The sequence below is a fragment of the Ictidomys tridecemlineatus genome, chromosome 2 (genome assembly GCF_052094955.1).
Source record: "Ictidomys tridecemlineatus isolate mIctTri1 chromosome 2, mIctTri1.hap1, whole genome shotgun sequence".
NCBI classification, from domain to species: domain Eukaryota; kingdom Metazoa; phylum Chordata; class Mammalia; order Rodentia; family Sciuridae; genus Ictidomys; species Ictidomys tridecemlineatus.
In genome coordinates, this window is record NC_135478.1 from 232,540,362 (window position 1) to 232,554,255 (window position 13,894).

The 13,894-nt window shown below is 50.1% G+C and overlaps 1 long non-coding RNA gene across 1 annotated transcript; it reads left to right on the forward strand.

Annotated features, from left to right (window-relative positions):
• Positions 1-3,969: 3,969 nt before the first annotated feature.
• LOC144375521 (uncharacterized) lies at positions 3,970-11,477 on the forward strand. Its single transcript, XR_013435590.1, has 3 exons — positions 3,970-7,492; positions 7,755-7,888; positions 9,897-11,477. It is a non-coding gene; the product is annotated as an uncharacterized LOC144375521 (long non-coding RNA).
• The last annotated feature ends 2,417 nt before the right edge of the window (positions 11,478-13,894 follow it).

Genomic DNA, 13,894 nt, shown 5'->3' on the forward strand with positions numbered 1-13,894 from the left:
GTTTAATTTATAAAAGTAATTTTATTCCTAATTGTCACTTAGTAATTGGACATAAGTTAGAGCACAGCAGTTCAACCACGTACAGGAGCAATGTCCTCCCCACTTTGTCTTGATGAAGACTCATGCCAATGGGTTTATCCTCATAGGAGTGGTGTTGGTTAAAAAGTCCTCACAGGATTATAGATTTAAAATATATATTAAAGTGGCCTTACCAGATTGGTATTGATTAAAGTGGCATTACTGGATTGGTAGAGATTAAATTTTCCTTATTGGATTGATATTGATTAAAATCTCCTCACAGTATTGGCATAGTTCAAAATTGCCTTACCATGTTTATATTGATTAAGCAGTTTTCACAGGGCTTCGATCACTGTGGATTTAGGATGACTGAAGTGCATGTGAGGAGAACATGAGGAAGAAGCTTCCTGTTTACTGCCTGGTATGCTGAGAAGTAAGTTCTGCCATGTTCTTTACTTTTTCAGGTAATATTTTAGGAGAACTTATTTTACAACAGTATTTCTTACTGAGGCTTTGGTGCTCATTATCATGGTATGTGGCTTGAGTGTCTAAGGACACAAATGCCCCCTCAAGATGGTGCAAGGAGGGCCCAGTGCCTGGAGTCTCACTGGGGCATGAGGGTAAGGGCTCATGAAAATGCAGCAAGAAGCTCTCAGGAGCCTCTAGGTTGAGAGATGCAAACATTATGATGGATTGCACTACCCTGAATCCTGGGTAACTGCAGAATCCTCATTGCAGTTACCAGAGCCTTCTGCAGTGAGGGCAGCATGGGTCAAATGACAGACTGTGCTATCCATAATTTTGGGGAATTGCAGCTTGCAGAGACCTCTGCAGAGAGGGATGTACTGACAAAAAAAAATCAAACTGTGCTACCAATTACCTTTGGGTGCCTGCTCTGCCCAGGAGCCAATGGGATGAGAATTGCAAGGGCAGAATACCAGACTTCAATGCTCAGAACCTCTGGGGATACCTACATACCCTGTAACCCTGTAAGTCCCAGAGGTTTCTATGGTGATGGTTGTATTGGTAGAGCACACTACCTAGGCTCTCCAGGGTCCCAGGGAAAGCATGGGGTCTTCAGATCCTGTGGTCCACAGCAGGACTGTGCAGGCCAAACACTAGACTGCATTATCTAGAACCCTCAGGGACTGCAGCTCCCAGAATCCTCTGTGGTGAGTGGGCAAACCATTGAACTGCATTATCCACAAACCTAAGGGGGACTTTTAGTTTCAGAATTTTCTGCAGTGAGTAGGAAAAACACAGGACTATATTACCCACAAATCTCTGTGTCAGCAGTTCTCAGGATCCTCTGTTGTGAGGACTGTTGGACCAAGAACTTAACTACAGTATCCAGAATCCTTGGTGGGGTGTGTTGCCCAGGTGAGTATGCAGCTTGCAACTCCCAGAGGCCTCCCAAGTGGGAGCTCTGCATTATGCAGGTCAGACTACACTACCTACAATTCCTGGGGACACACTAGTAAATGTCCTGCCTCTAATTCTAGAAGACTTCAACAGTGAGGTCTTCTCTATCACGGCAAGCATGTGGCCTTCAGTTCTCATGGCCATTGCAGTAGGGGCATGCAGGCAAAACACTGCACTACCTTATCCACAATTCTTAGGGGGAATTGCAGTCCTCAGGATCTGCAATAGTGAGGGTGGCTGGGTAGGGAGCTGAACTACACTTCCTAGAATTTTTGGAGGTGCCCCATGTCCATGTGGCCTGGAAGTCTCCACAGTGATGATTATGGAGGCAGAAGGCAAAACTATACTACCCAGAATCCCTAGGGGCCTGCAGCTCCCAGATGCCTTCCTTTTGAGTACTGCCAGGGCAAGCTTTGTATTGCACTACACAGACTCCTCAGGGGTGTCTAGGCAGGCTTGTGCAACACAGATCCCAGAGCTTTGATGGTGAAGTCCACTTAGGTAGAATGGACTGCACTACCAAGAATAATCAATGGCCCACAGCTCTCAGAGACCTCTGTGGTCAGGGCTAACTGAGTAGAACTGACTATAATACTCAGAATTCCTTGGGGACTCCAAGCTCTAAGTAGTCACTGTACAGTTGAACATAGCACCATGCTATAATAGCCATGATCCTTGGGGGATTGCAGCTCCCAGAATCCACTGTACTGATGCTGCATGGACAGAACACCAAACTACACTGTCCAGAATCCCTAGAGATGCCTGAGTGACTGTGTAGCCTATAATTTCTAGAGACCTCTGCAGAGGGGGCTGCATTGTAGAAGACTGGATTACAGTACTCAGAATCTTGGTTGGGGATATGAGGGTGAATATGCTACTTGAAGTCCCCATAGGCTTCTGGAGTGAGGGCTGAATGGGCAGAATGCCAGACTACACTGTTCAGAATCACTAGGGGTGCCTGAGTAGCCTGAAGCTCACAGAGACCTCTGCAGCTGGGCTGCATTATGTAATACAAGACTGTACTACCCAGAATCCTGGGGTTTGAGGGTAAATGTGCTACTTGCAGCCCCTAGGCTTCTGGGGTGAGGGCTACATGGGTAGAACACCAGATTCCACTGCCAGGGTCCTCCAAGGTACCTGGGCCAGCACATGACACACAGCTTCCATGGTCCTGAATGGTAAAGACTGTGTGGGCAGAGCACCAGACATCACTGTCCAGAATCCCTGAGAACCCTGAATCTGTGTAGCCTGCAGCTCCAAGAGGCATCCATGGTGAGAGCTGGACAGACAGGACAGACTGAATGACCTAGAATGCTCTCAGAGGCTACTGGAAATTTGGTCTGAGCTCAGGTTCTTCTACCTTCCTACAGTGGTCCCCCTGGGCTGGGAATTAACAGATTTTCCTAAAAACCCATGATTCTAAAATGGAGCAGTCCCTGGCTAAGTCACTCTGACTCAAAGACTACACATCCCAGAAGCCTCTGAGGTGGTCTGTTTCTGGCCTCTGCCCTTGGTCAGAGGGACTAGATTCCCTGAAATTGCCTACCTGTATGCCTCTGCCTGCCTGTCTCAGGGTGCTGTAGAAGTTGGCCTGGTGGAGTGCAGGGAGGAAGTCTTCTGGACTCCATTTCTCCTCTCCTAAGATACCACTCCTCATGGTGCCACAGCCAGACCTAGTTAGAGCAGTGGGAACATGTTTTATTATGCAGTAACCGCTGATGGTGGAAGAAGGCACTGACATTCACCAGGGAGCCCAGAGAGGCCCCGCCTCTGAGCCATGAACAGCTCCTGCTGGAGTACTTGGCCAAAGGGGCGTGGTCAACCAGGGGCGGGGCCTCGCCCCCATTTTTACTGCCTTCTCCTTGAGAGTGAGGAGCTGGCTTTCCCCTCAGGACCAACCCAGGAGAGCCTCAGTCCTGGGAGTGTTGGGTCACTCCACAGGGAGGGGCAGAGCTCCCTTCTCAGAACAGATTGAAAGAGACATCCAGGTTGGGGACACTCGTGGGTCATGCTTCCAAGGACTCCGGATCTTCCTTCTCCTCAGAGCAGCCTCAGCAGACTCTTGGCTTAGGGACGTGTGTGAGTCATGTCTCTAAGGATGCCCGGTGTTCCCTTCTCCTCAGCAGCCTGAGAGAGACACCTGGTGTGGGCACCCTCGTGCGTCGTGTCTCTAGGGACGCCTGGCGATCCATTATCCTCAGAGCAGCCTGAGGGAGACGCCTGGTGTGGGGACCCTTGTGGGGGACTCCTCCTCACAGCAGCCTGAGGGAGATGCAAGGCCTGGGGACCCTCCTGGGTCATGTCTCTAAGTAGGCCTGTAGTTCCCTTCTACTCAGAGTGGGCTAGGGGACACGCCACTGTGGGGACCTTCCTGGTTCACTACTCTAGGGATGCCGGAGCTCCCTTCTCCTGAGTGGCCTGAGGGAGACATCTGGTGAGGGGACCATCTTGGGTCATGTCTCCAGGGATGCCCAGGGTTTGCTTCTCATCAGAGCAGCCTGAGGAGGATGCCTGGTGTGGGGAGCCATGTGGGTCATATCTCTAGAAGGAGGGACTTCTCACCTCGTAGCACGTTGTGTCAAATCTGAGGGGCAAACTCCACTCCCAGGGGTGTCTCCCCACCCAGCAAAGTACCTCTCTATAATGGGGGGTGGCCTCTAGAACATAGGAATGGGCATCTCTCATTCCAGTAGCGTGTCTCCACTCTTAGGGGGCATCTCCACTTCCAGCCAAGATTCAGGTGAGTTTGGAAGGGGGAGGGGATGAGGACAGGCCTGGTCCCCATCTTGGATCCTGTGCCAACTTCTGGCTGAGTAGGGAGCTTTCTTCTCAGAGCTGAGCAGAGGAACCCTGACTGTTGGAAAAGGTGGGTCATTCCACAAGGAGGGCAGAGCTCATATCTCCTCAGAACAGCCAGAAAAGATGACAAGCCAGAAAACCCTCAGGGGACACATCTTCAAGGGCATCCCAGGGGAACCCACGGAGAGCAGCCTAAGGGAGATGCCAGGCCTGGAGACCCCTTGGCTTCATCTCTACGGATGCCTGGGGTTCCTGTCCTCAAACCAGCCAGAGGAAGCTGCCTGGCTTGGGGAAGAAATCGGCCTTGTGTCTAGGGACACATGGGGTTCCCTTTCCTCAGAACAGCCTGGGGGAGATGTCAGGCCTGAGAGCCAGGTGGGCTACGTCCATGTCTTGGGACAGTTGAGGCAGGGGGCAGGTACAGCCTTCAGCTCCCAGAATCTGCTGGGGCTTGGTCTGAATTCAGGTTTCCCAACCCCTAGAGTGGCCACCATGGCCTGAGATTTCACTGCTTTTCCTCACACCCCTGATCCTCAAGTGAGTTTCTGTCACCCTGTGTCAAAGACCACTTCCAGAGGCCTCTGTGGTGGCCCCTTTCTGGCCTCTGCCCTTGGGCACAGGGGTGAAGAAGGGCTCACTGTGGCTGCCTGGCCCCTGGCCGCGGCAGTCCTGACCTGGTGGAGACAGGCTGGGGTGCAGGGAGGTGTCTCCTGGACTCCCTTTACTGCTCTCTAGAGATTTTACTCCTCTTGGTAAAATAGACAGCACAGACAGCACAGCCAGACCTAGTGACAGCAGTGGGAACACTCCTGGGGTGGAGGAAGAAGCAGAGTCCCCAGGAAGCCCAGATGCTCCCCTCCCAGCGGGAGCTTCTCCCCTCCAAGCAGGGTGTCTCCCCATCCCAGGGAGGTGTCTCCCTTAGAGTGGGAGCCTCTGCCCTCCCAGCAGGGTGTCTCCCTTCCCAGCTGGGTTCTCCACTTCTAGGGAGTGGCTCCACACCCAGGGGTGTCTTCCCTCCTAGCAGAGTTTGCCTCTTCCCTAGGGGTTGTCTGGGTTGGTGGGGGCAAGCATCTCCCCTTCCAGCAGGGAATCTCCATTCTCAGGCTTTGGCTTCCTTCTCAGCAGCTATTTCTTTCCTAGAGAGGGGGGTGACTCACCTAAAGAGGGTGTCTCCCATAGCAGCAGGGTGTCTCCCCTCCTAGGGGGCATCTCCACTCCCAGCCAAGCTTCAGGTGGGTAGCATAGTGGGGGGCTGAGGGCGGGGCCTGGGTGCCAACTTGAATGCTGTCTGGCCCTCAGGCTGAGGAGGAAACTTTCTCCTCAGAGCTGAGCAGAGGAACCCTGACTGCTGGACAGCGTGGGTCCTTCCACAGGGAGAGCAGAGCTGCCCACTTCTCAGAGCAGCCCCAGGACATGGACAACCCAGGCTGGGTAACCTCCGTGGACCTCATCTCTAGGTGTGCCCCTAGGTTCCCTCCCTGAGCAGCCTGGGAGAGATGCCAAGCCTGGGGACCCTGGTGGGCCAAGTCTCCAGGGCTGCCGGGGTTTCTCTCCTCAGAACAGCCTTGGGGAGATGCCAGGCCTGGGGACAAGGTTGGCCATGACTCTAGGTACATCCCAGGGTTCCCTCCTCTCTGAGCACCATGAGGAGAAGCCAGGCCTGGGACCCTCTTGACGACGTCTCTAGCGATGCTGGGGGCACTGTTCTCAGAGCAGCCTAGAAGAGATGCCATTCCTGGTGACTATGGTGAGTGACATCTCTAGGGATGCCCGGGGTTCCATCTCATCAGCGCAGTCTGGGGTGGGACTCCCGGCCTAGCCATCCTGGTGGACTACATCTCTAGGGAATCCCAAGGTTCGCTCTCCTCGCCACGGCCAGGAGGAAATGTCTGTCCTTGGAACCCTCCACACATCTCTATGGACTCCTCGGCTTCCTTTCCTCAGAGCAGCCAGGGGGAGGCGCCAGGGCTGAGTCCATGCTGAGCCTCAGTTCCAGGGACACTCCGGGCAGGAAGCTGCTGAGGCTTGGTGAGTTCAGGTTTTCCCAACCTTGAGTGTGACCACCATGGGCTAGGACTTCACTCCTTTTCTTCAAACCTCTGATCCCACCAAGTTGGGTTATGTCACGCTGTGTCAAAGACCACTTCCCAGAGGCCTCTGTGGTGGCCCAGTGCTGGCCTCTGCCCTTGGGCACAGGAGGGAAGCAAGGCTCCATGTAGCTGCCTGGCCTCTGGCCGCAACAGGCCAGATTGGGTTGAGGACTGGCTGGGGTGCAGGGAGGTGGCTCCTGGACTCCCTTTTGTTCTGTCTAGAGATTCTACTCCTCTTGTTGCTAGAGACAAGAGAGCCAGACCTACATCCTGAGGTGGAGAAAAAAGCAGAGTCCCCAGGAAGCCCAGGCAGCTTCCCTGGGTGGGAACTGGTTGCCATCTTGGAATCTGTTTCACCCTCAGGCTGAGTAGGGAGCTTTCTTCTCAGAGCTGAACAGAGGAACCCTGACTTCTAGACAAGGTGGTTCATTCCACAAGGAGGGCAGAGTCCCCCTCTCCTCAGAGCAGCCAGAAAAGATGATAAGCCAGAAAACCCTCACGGGCCATGTCTCCAAGGGCATCCTGGGGGTACCCATGGAGAGCAGCCTAATGGAGATACCAGGCCTGGAGAACTTTTGCCTACATCTCTAGGGATGCATGGGGTTTCTCTCCTCACACCAGCCAGAGGAAGCTGCCTGGTTTGGGGACCGTCTCGGCCTTGTCTCTACTGACACGTGGGGTTCCCTTTCGTCAGAGCAGCCTAGGGGAGATGCCAGGCCTGGGGAAACTGTTGGCCATGACTCTTGGTATGCCCCTGGGTTCCCTCTCCTGAGAGCAGCATGAGGAAACGCCAGGCCTGGCACCCTCTTGATGATGTCTCTGGCAATGCCGGGGGTATTGTTCTCAGAGCAGCCTAGAAGAGACACCAGGCCCGGGGACAATGGTAAGTGACATCTCCAGGGACGCCTGGAGTTTTCTCTCATCAGAACAATCTGTGGAGAGACGCGAGGCCTGGCCACCCTGGTGGGCTACATCTCTAGGGAATCCCAAGGTTCTCTCTCCTTGAAGCATCCAGGAGAAGATGTCTGGCTTGGGTCTCTCTTCACATCTCTATGGACACCTCAGCTTCCCTTTACTCAGAGCAGCCAGGGGGAGGCACACGCGATGGTCCCCAGTGAGCCACAGCTCCAGGGACACTCTGGGCAGGAAGCTGCTGAGGCTTGGTGAGTTCAGGTTTTCCAAACCTTGAGTGTGGCCACCATGGGCTAGGATTTCACTCCTTTTCTTCAAACCTCTGTCACCCTGTGTCAAAGACCACTTCCCAGAGGCCTCTGTGGTGGCCCAGTGCTGGCCTCTGCCCTTGGGCACAGGAGGAAGCAAGGCTCCCTGTGGCTGCCTGGCCCATAGCCGCAACAGGCCAGATCAGGTGGAGGACTGGCTGAGGTGCAGGGAGGTGGCTCCTGGACTCCCTTTTGTTCTCTCTAGAGATTCCACTCCTCTTGGTGCTAGAGACAACAGAGCCAGACCTACATACTGTAGTGGGAACAGGTTTCATCCAGTAACTCCTGAGGTGGAGAAAGAAGCAGAGTCCCCAGGAAGCCCAGGCAGCTTCCCAGCAGGTGGGAGCATTTCCCCTCTCTGCAGGATGTCTTCCCATCCCAGGAAGGCATCTTTCATATGGTGGGTGCTTCTCCCCTCCTAGCAGGGTATCTCCAGTCCCAGGGGCGGGGATTCCCTAGAGATGTAGCCCACCAGGGTGGCTAGGCCTGGAGTCTCACTCCAGACTGCACTGATGAGAGAAAACCGCGTGCATCCCTAGAGATGTCACTCCCAGGGGTGTCTCCCCTCTCAGCAAAGTGTCTCTCTTTGCTGGGAGGCATCTCTCCATGCAGCAGTGTGTCTCCCCTTGTAGGGGGCATCATCACTCCCAGCCAAGATTCAGGTGAGTATTGCGGGCAGAGAGGCTGAGGGCAGGAACTGGTTGCCATCTTGGAATCTGTGTTGCCTTCAGGCTGAGTAGGGAGCTTTCTTCTCAGAGCTGAGCAGAGGAACCCTGACTGTTGGAAAAGGTGGGTCATTCCACAAGGAGGGCAGAGCTCACCTCTCCTCAGAGCAGCCAGAAAAGATGACAAGCCAGAAAACCCTCAGGGGACACATCTTCAAGGGCATTCCGGGGAACCCACGGAGAGCAGCCTAAGGGAGATGGCAGGCCTGGAGACCCCTTGGTTTCATCTCTACGGATGCCTGGGGTTCGTCTCCTCAGGCCAGCCAGAGGAAGCTGCCTGGCTTGGGAAAGGACTCTGCCTTATGTCTAGGGACACGTGGGGTTCCCTTTCCTCAGAACAGCCTGGGGGAGATGTCAGGCCTGAGAGCCAGGTGGGCTACGTCCATGTCTTGGGACAGTTGAGGCAGGGGGCAGGTACAGCCTTCAGCTCCCAGAATCTGCTGGGGCTTGGTCTGAATTCAGGTTTCCCAACCCCTAGAGTGGCCACCATGGCCTGAGATTTCACTGCTTTTCCTCACACCCCTGATCCTCAAGTGAGTTTCTGTCACCCTGTGTCAAAGACCACTTCCAGAGGCCTCTGTGGTGGCCCCTTTCTGGCCTCTGCCCTTGGGCACAGGGGTGAAGAAGGGCTCACTGTGGCTGCCTGGCCCCTGGCCGCGGCAGTCCTGACCTGGTGGAGACAGGCTGGGGTGCAGGGAGGTGTCTCCTGGACTCCCTTTACTGCTCTCTAGAGATTTTACTCCTCTTGGTAAAATAGACAGCACAGACAGCACAGCCAGACCTAGTGACAGCAGTGGGAACACTCCTGGGGTGGAGGAAGAAGCAGAGTCCCCAGGAAGCCCAGATGCTCCCCTCCCAGCGGGAGCTTCTCCCCTCCAAGCAGGGTGTCTCCCCATCCCAGGGAGGTGTCTCCCTTAGAGTGGGAGCCTCTGCCCTCCCAGCAGGGTGTCTCCCTTCCCAGCTGGGTTCTCCACTTCTAGGGGGTGGCTCCACACCCAGGGATGTCTTCCCTCCTAGCAGAGTTTGCCTCTTCCCTAGGGGTTGTCTGGGTTGGTGGGGGCAAGCATCTCCCCTCCCAGCAGGGAGTATCCCCTCTCAGGCTTTGGTTTTCTTCTCAGCAGCTGTCTCTCCCCTAGAGAGGGGGGTGACTCCTACAGAGGGGGTGTCTCCCGTAGCAGCAGGGTGTCTCCCCTCCTAGGGGGCATCTCCACTCCCAGCCAAGCTTCATGTGGGTAACATAGTGGGGGGCTGAGGGCGGGGCTTGGATGCTGTCTGGCCCTCAGGCTGAGGAGGGAGCTTTCTCCTCAGAGCTGAGCAGAGGAACCCTGACTGCTGGACAGCGTGGGTCATTCCACAGGGAGGGCAGAGCTGCCCTCTCCTCAGAGCAGCCCCAGGATATGGGCAACTCAGGCTGGGAAACCCTCGTGGACCTCATCTCTAGGTGTGCCCCTGGGTTCCCTCCTTGAGCAGCCTGGGAGAGATGCCAAGCCTGGGGACCCTGGTGGACCAAGTCTTCAGGGCTGTCGGGGTTCCTCTCTTCAGAACAGCCTGGGGGATATGCCAGGCCTGGGGACACTGTTGGCCATGACTCTAGATACTCCCCTTGTTTTCCCTATCCTCAGAGCAGCATGAGGAGACACTAGGCCTTTGACCTTCTTGATGACGTCTCTAGCGATGCCTGGGCTACTCTTATTCGAGCAGCCTAGAAGGATGCCAGGCCTGGTAACAATGGTGAGTGACATCTCTAGGGATGCCCAGGGTTCCCTCTCATCAGAGCAGTCTGGGGTGAGACACCAGGCCTTGCCACCCTGGTGGGCTACATCTCTAGGGAATCCCAAGGTTCACTCTCCTCAGCGCTGCCAGGAGGAAATATCTGTCCTGGGAATCCTCCTCACATCTCTGTGGACACCTTGGCTTCCCTTTCCTCAGAGCAGCCAAGGAAAGGCTTCAGGCCTGGGTCCATGCTGAGCCACATCTCCAGGGACACTCTGGGCAGGAAGCTGCTGAGGCTTGGTGAGTTCAGGTTTTCCAAACCTTGAGTGTGGCCACCATGGGCTAGGATTTCACTCCTTTTCTTCAAACCTCTGTCACCCTGTGTCAAAGACCACTTCCCAGAGGCCTCTGTGGTGGCCCAGTGCTGGCCTCTGCCCTTGGACACAGGAGGGAAGCAAGGCTCCCTGTGGCTGCCTGGCCCATAGCCGCAACAGGCCAGATCAGGTGGAGGACTGGCTGAGGTGCAGGGAGGTGGCTCCTGGACTCCCTTTTGTTCTCTCTAGAGATTCCACTCCTCTTGGTGCTAGAGACAACAGAGCCAGACCTACATACTGTAGTGGGAACAGTTTTCATCCAGTAACTCCTGAGGTGGAGGAAGAAGCAGAGTCCCCAGGAAGCCCAGGCAGCTCCCCAGCAAGTGGGAGCTTTTCCCCTCTCTGCAGGATGTCTTCCCATCCCAGGAAGGCATCTTTCATATGGTGGGTGCTTCTCCCCTCCTAGCAGGGTATCTCTAGTCCCAGGGGCTGGCTCCACTCCCAGGGGTGTCTCCCCTCTCAGCAAAGTGTCTCTCTTTTCTGGGGGGCATCTTTCTAACCAGCAGCGTGTCTCCCCTCATAGGGGGCATCTCCACTCCCAGCAAGATTCAGATCAGTTTTGCAGGCAGAGAGGCTGAGGGTGGGAACTGGTTGCCATCTTGGAATTTGTGTTGGCCTCAGGCTGAGTGGAGAGCTTTCTTCTCAGAGTTGAGCATAGGAACCCTGACTGCTGAATAAGGTGGTTTATATTAAGAGTACTGGGCTTATATTAAGAGTTTATATTAAGAGTACTGGGCTTTAATGTCTATAACTTTACAATTATTTATCTTTTTTATTAATTGGGGTCTGTATTACTCTGTCTTGTAGGTGATGGCTTATTATCTTAAATTATCCCAGGTTGTGTGTTTTTAAAGCAGTACCTCTCTAAAACATTAACAGGCAATCTTTAGACCATTTGTAAGAAAACTACAAAATAAAATTAACAAGAGTGAAAACATGTTTAGTTCGTATAATAGCTACCTAGAATTTTGGCTGAGTTATACATTATATCCCCTGTTTGAGATCCTAGTAGTCTTTACAGAAAAAAAAAAAAAAAAAAAAAAAACTTTTGAACATAACATAAATGAACTAAAATCTGGCCTACTGCTTTTGTAGTCATTCTCATATGCAGTAAGATGGGACAAAGAGCCTTATCTCAGGTAAGGCAGGGCTCTTCATAAATCTTAAGTACTGTAGTTCTGAAGCTGATCTTTGTCTTTTAAATATCATTTTACAAAGTTTACATAAATTGTTTGAGATCACATGTACATTAGCTAACACCATATGATATCACATTTAAAACATGAATTAAAGAAAGGCTGAAAATTTTTAACCATTTGTGGAAAGGTAGCAAAACATTTTGTGCTTATCAATATTAACCTTTACATAGACTAGGCTCTCATTAATTTAAAAATACATTTAAATTGTTCCCCAATGTAAAAAATAATATAAAACTTTACATATCTTATTGATAACAGGTAAATAAATCCCCAATATGTTTTTTTAAGCTTAAAATTACCATACAACTTTAGAACACCAGCATGATATAATGCTCTTTTAAAGCTTCTACCTTAGAGACTTGTATACCTGGAAGATATGAGCACATTAATAGCATCACAATTACATTGATGTTTCTATATTAACCAAGTTAAGCTTTTAAGGAAATTACAGTACAATGCTCTAAAATAACAGTTCTTATTTAACCAGTTGTTTAATTTTTATGGTTAATTGCTCTAGAAAAAATAAAACTTAATGAACACAATGTTATGGGTAAACATGTTTTAAGAAATTTTTGTCTTTTTAACACATGACTGATTATAAAACAAACTTATACAGACCTTAGTAAATCAATCAGATATGTAACAAAAGTACTCATGAATGAAATCCCATATTAAATTTACTTTACTTATTTTATCAAAATATTAGATAAGTATATTGAATAGTGTTAGTTTTTTTGGAAGGAAAAGTCATATTAGACATTTATATTATAACCAAGGCATATTAGACATTTTTTTTTAAAGAGAGAGTGAGAGAGGAGAGAGAGTGAGAGAGAGAGAGAGAGAGAGAGAGAGAGAGAGAGAGAGAGAGAGAATTTTTTTTTTAATATTTATTTTTTAGTTCTTGGCGGACACAACATCTTTGTTGGTATGTGGTGCTGAGGATCGAACCCCGGGCCGCACGCATGCCAGGCGAGCGCGCTACCGCTTGAGCCACATCCCCAGCCCCCATATTAGACATTTTAGAGACATTAATGTTTTATTAGTTTTTTTGAATACCTAGAAAAACTTGTAAACTTAAATCTAAAGGCATTTTTTATCTGTTTATTAAATTTAAATTGAACCATTTTAATCATTTGAATTAAAGATCTTTGGATCTATTTCTAAAAATTTTTATGAGTGCTCTTTATATATGTTAATTTGTATATCATATATATGATATACAGGCATATGTACATATAGACATATAACACATAACACAATAGTAAAGGCCTTGTAGCTTTTTGCAGGTGAAATCTTCATTGCAATGTTAAAACAAAAAAACAAACAAACAAAAACTCCACAGTTGATTAAAAATAGAACTGATCAGAAAAAACATTAACCTAAGTCTGTAGTGGATCAAAATCATGAGCTCAAAGAAAAAAAATACAGAATTAGTAAATAACAATTTACTTTTTTTTTTTTTTTTAGGTCTCAGATCAGTCTCCTACTGAGCTTGCAGACTTCTTTCATTTGCATTTTAATGTAAGTTCTGACTGAGGTCTGGAAGGATCAGGGAAACTGTTATTCTGAGCAGACACCTCATGTATTAGGCATTTTAACCATAAGTCATAATTTTTAGGTTTGAATGTTGAAAATTATGATACAAGTTTAAGATACAATTTACAAAATTGTATATCTTTACATCTTGTTTTGTCAACAGATACCATACTATGATTTACTATCCTTGTCCAAATTAATGCACTAGTACACATAGTGAAATCTTCTCAGGCTACCCAATTCAAAAATTGGTGAAAAAACTGAATGATTGGGAGTTACTTGCCAACTTAGAAGTAGAGTTCTTTAGTTTTCCATCCTAAGTATTTAAGTTCTCTGGCATGAATTATCTGAAATCATAAACTAAACAATTACCTAAACCCAACTTTTAACTGCAAGATTGTGCAATGCTTCAAAAACCCATTCAGATAAGTAGACAGAGGTAGCATATCCTTACAGTGCAGGGAAGTGTAGGAGTTCCCTGAAGCAAAAAAGGGCTTAGTCCCTCAGTCCCTCCTTTTGCTTACAGGATTAGCTCCTCTTTTGTAGGTGGTGGATCCTCTGTTTTTAATTTAGAAGCATCATAAATGGGGGCCTCATCATCTGAGGAATCACTTTCACTCACTGAAACTATTGATTCCCTGTCCTGAACCTCCATCAAAGTTCCCTGTGTCTGCAGTAAAAATTCACACACTTTTACATCTCGAGATAAAAGTGCATTATTCACCAAATTCCACAAAGGAAAAGTAGCTATAGGAAAACTGTCTGGACCCTTTTCCCTTAAATCTTCTTTTACAATCA